Here is a 7239-nt window from a genome sequence, read left to right on the forward strand (position 1 = left end):
ATGCTAGAAACATAAATAAAGAGGGGACGATTGACAAACACATTCATAGATGTAGAAACAAGTCGCTTGCAATTAGGGTGGATGAGGTGGTGTGTAATTTCAATTTTTCAAAAGCTTAGTATATTACTTGTTGTAATTAATTAACTTGTCTTCTAACATTGGAAAGAAAACTAATCAGAGACGAAAAATGGAGGTCATATTCCTAAGTTGGCACAACTCTACTATGATACCTACTTCAATTCAAAGACAAAACAGTAGGTACACCCTGATTGCGAACATACATATGTACATGCCTTGAGTTTGCAAAACTAGAATATATGTATTTTCATTCTATATATGTTTGCAAAACTAGAACATATATATTTCTGATAGTTTCTATTATTCGAAATGACAGCAAGAGATGTTGAGAGTACAAGATGAGCATTGTAGCACTCCTGAAGCACAGCCTTTGACCGAAGAGGAGATATCTATTATAGTTCTTAAGTTGAGATCTGGCTATTTAAAGGGACTTGGCATGAGGCCTTCCTCATCTCTTAGGACTTCTGCCTCATCTTCCTCAACTTAGTATATTCAACAACTCGAGGGTCAAGTAGAAGAGCTCCAGGATGCAAACTTTAGGCTGGAGGAGAAGATGGATTGCATCATACAATATTTGAGAAGCAAGGGTGACAGTGATATTTGTGGCAGTGGAGGGAGCTCATCTACTAACTAGAACACATCTTGGTTAGTGTTTTATTTTCCTACCTAAGAGCATTAGTATTAGGGCTTGTATATGGTATATGTTGCTATATTTTAGCATAAAAACACAAAAACAAGTATTACCTGGTCTCTCAATTGTAAATTTTTTTACAATTTTGCTATAGTAACCTCTTATATGTAAGAGGGTACCATAGCACAATTGTGCTACAATTGTGTTTTTTGTTTAATGGTAGTGGTGGATTTTTTGTTTATGGTGGTCGTTAAATTTTTTTTGTTTAATGGTAGGGGTGGGTTTTGTGTTAATGATGGTGGCTAGATTTTTTTGTTTATTGTGTGGTTGGGTTTTTGTGTCTATGGTGGTGGTTGGGTTTTTTATTTAATGTTGGTGGTGAATTATTTGTTTATTGTGATGACTGAGTTTTTTGTTTATGGTAGTGGCTGTGTTTTTGTGTTAATGGTGGTGAATGTGTTTTTTTGTTTAATGGTGGTGGTGGGTTTTTTGTTTATGGTGGTGGCCGAGCTTTTTGTTTAATGTTGGTGGTAGGTTTTTGTTTACTGTGATGGTTGGATTTTTTGGTTACGGTAGTGGCTGGGTTTTTGTGTTAATGGTGGTAGCTTTTTTTTTTTTTTTTTGTTTAATGGTGGTGGTTGGTTTTTTTGTTTATGGTAGTGGTTAGGTTTTTGTATTAATGGTGGTGGCTATGCTTTTTGTTTAATGGTGGTGGTTGGGTTTTTTGTTTATGGTAGTGGCTGGGTTTTTGTGTTAATAGTGGTGGCTGTGTTTTTTGTTTAATGGTGGTGGTAGGTTTTTTTGTTTACGGTGGTGGCTAAGTTTTTTGTTTATTGTGATGGCTGAGTTTTTTGTTTATGATAGTGACTGGGTTTTGTGTTAATGGTGGTGGTTGTGTTTTTTGTTTAATAGTGGTGGTGGGTTTTTTGTTTATAATGGTGGCTGGGTTTTATGTAAATGATGGTGGCTAGCATTTTTTTTTTTTTTTTTTAAATAATGTTGGCTGGATTTTTTATTCGTTGTGGTGATTAGGTTTGTGTTTATGATCATGGCTAGGTTTTTGTTTTGGATTTCACTTTATTTGTTTTGTTTTAAATTGAGATTTTTCTGCATTCTTTATGATTTCTCCATGGTTTGTAATGCGGGTTTGGTTTTTATTTGATGAGAATGTTGTGGGTCTTCTTTCTTTGATAGTTTGGCTTCATATGATGTTTCATTATGATTATTTTGTCTATTTTGTTATTGAGTTTTTTGTGGACATTTTCTGCGTTGCCTTACTAATAATATATATATATATATATATATTTTTTTTGTAGTACATCTTATTAGGGATATAGGTTTGCAGTCTAGTTTGTTATTGATGTATTTTCCTTTATACTTGTGCAGATATGAGATTGGTGGCAAAAAGATAGCTTTTGTGGGACTACTTGAACTCAAATAATTTTTTGTAAATTTTGGAAGCTAAGACATCATTTGTATATAAATCGTTGTAATTAATTTGTGAACATCTTTATTGCATTTTTAGATTGTATGGATGTTTTTTTTATGGATTTGGTTTGAAATTAATGGATTTTTTTTTTTTTTTTTAATAATGGATTTGGTTAGAAGTGAATAGGTTAATGTAATGGCAAGTAAATTTAAAGAATATTAATAAAAAAGATAAAATTGGTGACAATAATTTTCATTGCCATATCTGACTATAAGTAGAAATTGGTGACGAAATATTTTTTCACCCAATCTATTGAAATTATATATTAAAAAAAAAAAACAATCGGTGACGCAAAACTTCGTCACCTAATCTATTGAAATTGGAAAAAAAAATACATTTGGTGACGAAATATTTTGTCACTGAAAATAAAGTTTAGTGACGAAAATATTAGGTGACGAAAAACTTTCGTCACCTATCATTTTTTATTGGTGACAAAAAAATTTTGTCACCTATCATTTTTTTATTGGTAACGAAACATTTTCGTCACCAATACATTCTGTGACGGAGCTTAAGTGACGAATGCTATTTCGTCACCATATGCATTCAGTAACGAAATAAGGACATACTGTGATGAAAGATTTCGTCACCATAGCCTACTTTTGTTGTAGTTTTCATTTTATAAAAAAAATGTTTATTATTATTATTAGATAGATATTTTATATTTGGACTTGAGATGGATATATTAGACATAGTTAAAATATGGATTTATAGTTTTAATTGGACTATTTTAGTTAATTTTTATATTTTTTACTAATTTAATATATTTATTTATATTTTAAATAATTATTAAATTAATTATGACATCATTATGGTTCGACTTTTGTCCAATCTTAAAAACCATGAACCTCTCTCTGTTACGGTTCATTGAATGGTTTGGGTCTGAAAATCATGATATTAAGTAGTGTAAGAGAATATAAGGCTATAAGAGTTAGATATGAGATTACCTATGGGATTTCCAATGAGTTTCTGCATATATATATACACACATATATTTAATAGGTAAGAAAATTTATTAAAAAGAAGCTACTCTATCAAAGAGATGAAGTAAATGAAAGAAATATGTACAAGCAACAAAGGAAAACAAAACAACTTATGTACAAGAAAAAAGTGAATCTAAAAACAGTGGAATGGATTTCGAAGAAGTAAAACCTCATGCACGAGACCAATCAAACAAAGTGGTCCCAAACAACTCTAAGAGCTTATCCCTAGAAAGCACCAATCTTCAAATATACGATTATTTCTCTCCTTCCAAATAATCCACACCACACAATGTGGTACCAAATTCCAAACATTTGAAGAATACTTCCCTAACCAATTCTTCCAACAAGCCAACAAGCCAATAACCCTTTTAGGTAGAATCCAAGAAATGCTAAAAGATCTAAGGACAAAGCTCCATAACCGAAAAACCTCACCACAGTGTAGAAGCAAATACTCCACACTCTCCCCATTACATTTACACACGCAACACCAATTCATAATAGTGCAGCCCTTTTTCCTCAAATGGTCCATTGTGAGAACCCTCCCTCATGCTGCTGTCCAAACAATAAATAACACATGACATAGAGCCTTCACACCCCAAATACTCTTCCAAGGAAAAGTAATAGAGTTTGATCCCCACAATACACCATAAAAGGATTTTATATCAAAAACCCCCTTAAACCCCAAACACCACCTCATCTTATCTCCACCCTCAATAGGAGGACTCAGCGACTCCAATGTACGAGTAAAGGCCCCCATCAACTCCATCTCCCATTCATTAAAACCACGTCGGAACCATATATTCAAATTCCTTTCTTCTTTCGAAGTGTGACTCACCATCATATTTGCCATATATGCCTCCCTATAAGTAGCAAGTTCGAATAGCTATAAGAAAGTTCTGTTCAACGATTGATATCCACACCAATGATCATGCCAAAATTGGATTCTACTCCCCAAACCAATCTCAAAGGAAAGAAACTTACTAAAAATCTCCCAACATTTCCAATGCCCAGCTATAGACCACACCCATGTGAACCCCCGCGCAACTTTGAAGACCCCCCCCCCCCCAATCCTCCTAAATTTCAATGTGATCACATGCATCCATATTCTTGTCTCCTTAACCACATAACGCCACAACCACTTACCCAAAAGAGCTTTATTAAAGGGAGTAATTTTCCTAATCCCCCCACAATCAGAAAAAGGATAACACTCCTTATCCCACCCTACCAAATGAAGTCTATGCTCATCTGCCAAACCACCCCATAGAAAATCCCTTTGTAACTTCTCAATCCTATTAGCCACCCTAGTAAGAATAGTGAATAGAGATAAGAAATAGGTGGGGATACTCAAAAGCACACTCTTAAGCAAAGTCAAGCGGTCCTCCCTTTATAAAGATACATTTTTTCCACCTAGCCAAGCGTTTTTCCAACTTCTCCAAAATCAGATTCCATATAAAGGACGACTTGTTGGAGAGTTCGAAAGGCATACCGAGATATGTCATAGGCAAAGCCCCAATCTTGCAACCCAAAACTTCTGCTAACTCGTCCAAATTATTCATCTCACCAACCGAAACCATCTCACTTTTACTAACCTTAAACTTTAGCCCTATAACTGCTGTGAAACAAATTAATAACATCCTAATATGAAGAAACTGTTCAACAATAGGTCACAGAACAAAATGGTATCATTTGCAAATAATAGATAAAATACGCATAACTTATCACCTCCCACGCCACGCACCTTAAAACCCCTAATAATACCAGCCTCCTCCATATGTCTAAGCATCATAGAAAATAGTTCCATCACCAGAAGGAATAGCATAGGACTTAAAGGATCCCTTTGCCTTGAACCTCTCAAATTAGGAAAGAAACCTGCTGGAGAACCATTAACTAAAACTGAAAACTGGACAATAGAGATACAAGTATGGATCCATTGTAACCATCTAACTCCAAAACCCATCCTTTCCAACAAGTAAAGCAAGGCTTTCCAATTTACATATTACCCCAAGTATCTTACGACGAATACGACTATCAAAATACTCATTCACAACCAAGACTTAATCTGAAATTTGATGACCCCCAACAAATGCATTTTGAGATTCAAAAATGAGGTCATCTAGCATGCCTCTCAATTGGTATGCCAAGACCTTAGCCAACATCTTATAGACATTACTCATTAGACTTATCGGTCTAAAATCTCTAATGTTGAAGGCTTTATGTTTCTTAGGAATAAGAGCAATAAACAAAGCATTCAAGGACTTCTCAAATTTATCATAATCATAAAATTCATTAAAGAATGCTAAAATATCACTCTTCATAACCCTCCAACAATTATGGAAAATGGTCATCATAAATCCATCAGGTACTGCGGCTTTGTCACCCTTCATATCACGCACAACCTATAAAATTTCTTCGTTCTCGAATTCCCGTTCAAGTAGACCACTCTCCACTTCCCCAATAGTATCCAAATTCAAATCATCCACCATTGATCGCCATGTTTTCGTCTTCTTATATAACTTTTGATAAAAGCCCACTACTTAAGCAACCACCTTAGCCTCATCTTCATATACCTCACCATACACCTCTAAATTACCTAAATAATTATTTCTTCTATGGGAATTAGCCATTCGATGAAAAAACTTTAAGTTATTATCTCGCTTCTTGAGCCATAAAACTCTAGACTTCTGTCTCAACGATATTTCCTCCAACCAAGCCAACCACTTCACCTCTAAAATCACTCTATCCCTCTCCCTCTTCTCCTCAATTGTGATCCCTGTAATCCCTTCCTTCCTATATAACTTCGTTAACTCCTCCAACAACCTCTTCTTCTTCACTTCTACATTTCCAAACTCCTTTAAATTCCACAATTGAATATCCTCCTTCAAGGCCTTCAATTTCTTAGCTAACACAAAACTGGGAGTGCCATGGAAAGATTAACGATTTCACCAAAATTGCACCTTTTCCACAAACCCTTCTATTTTTAACCACATATTCTCAAATCTAAAGGAATTTTTCCCTCTTGCCATTCCTCCTGCCTCTAACAAAATAGGGCTATGATTTTAAATCGGATGTGATAGCACTTGCTGAATAACATTAAGGAATTGCTCTTCCCAATCTGTAGACACCAATGCCCTATCAATTCTAGACATTGAAGGTGAATTTGAACCACTCGTCCATGTGTAAGGCCCTCCTTCAAGTGGTAGATCTCTCAAGTGCATATCCTCTATGAACTCAGAGAATTTTAACATTGCCTGACTAAAGCTATGACCACCAAATTTCTCGCTAGGAAAGCGGATCACATTAAAATCCTCGAAACAACACCATAGTACATCCCAAGCAGCTTTAACTCTAACCAAATCATCTCAAACTATCTGCATTCGCGCCATAGACCCCTGAAAATGCCTATTCACCCCACCATATCATCCACTTTTTCCAAAACCCTCCTATCCCACATAACCAGAATCCCACTAGACATATGATCAGCATCCAAAGGAACCCTGTCCAAATAAGGACAATTCCACAAGCTACCAACCAAAGATCTGTCCATCACTCCCAATTTAGTCTTTAACAAACAAACTACATCACACTTCCAGCCCCTAAGAAGATTCTTCACTACCAAATGCTTTTCAGGATTATTCAAACCCCGAACATTCCAGGAAATAATTTTCAGCTTCATTAAAAACTATAAACTCCCAAATTAAGGCACAACAACTAAAACTACTTTCCCTTATAATTAACCGAAGTAACCAAATTTCGCAATTCCCTCGCACCTTTCACTTTTGTAGTATTCACTTTACTAGCTCCAACAACCCCCCTTTTCATCACCCTAGCTGCTTCCAATTCCGGTTAATTTTTTAGTAATAAAGTAATACAAAGTCGCTCATGTCTGGCCATAGATAACCCAACCAATTTATTGAACCCACAGATTCTATATTTAACTCATCGGGATGCCTCCAATCTGCCTTCAACAATCTCCAAAATTCTAGTAGCATTGTCCTACAAAAATAGATTGGTTGTGTTTAAAGGTGTACACAGCATAGGACTTCCCTCACCATTTTCTTCAA

At 35.3% G+C, this 7239-nt stretch overlaps 1 long non-coding RNA gene across 1 annotated transcript; it reads left to right on the plus strand.

Moving 5' to 3' along the window:
* The first annotated feature begins 400 nt into the window (after nt 1–400).
* Nucleotides 401–2275, plus strand: LOC136063440 (uncharacterized). Its single transcript, XR_010625100.1, has 2 exons — nt 401–723; nt 2096–2275. It is a non-coding gene; the product is annotated as an uncharacterized LOC136063440 (long non-coding RNA).
* The last annotated feature ends 4964 nt before the right edge of the window (nt 2276–7239 follow it).

This window comes from Quercus suber, unplaced genomic scaffold (assembly GCF_002906115.3).
Source record: "Quercus suber isolate HL8 unplaced genomic scaffold, Cork oak 2.0 scaffold_528, whole genome shotgun sequence".
NCBI classification, from domain to species: domain Eukaryota; kingdom Viridiplantae; phylum Streptophyta; class Magnoliopsida; order Fagales; family Fagaceae; genus Quercus; species Quercus suber.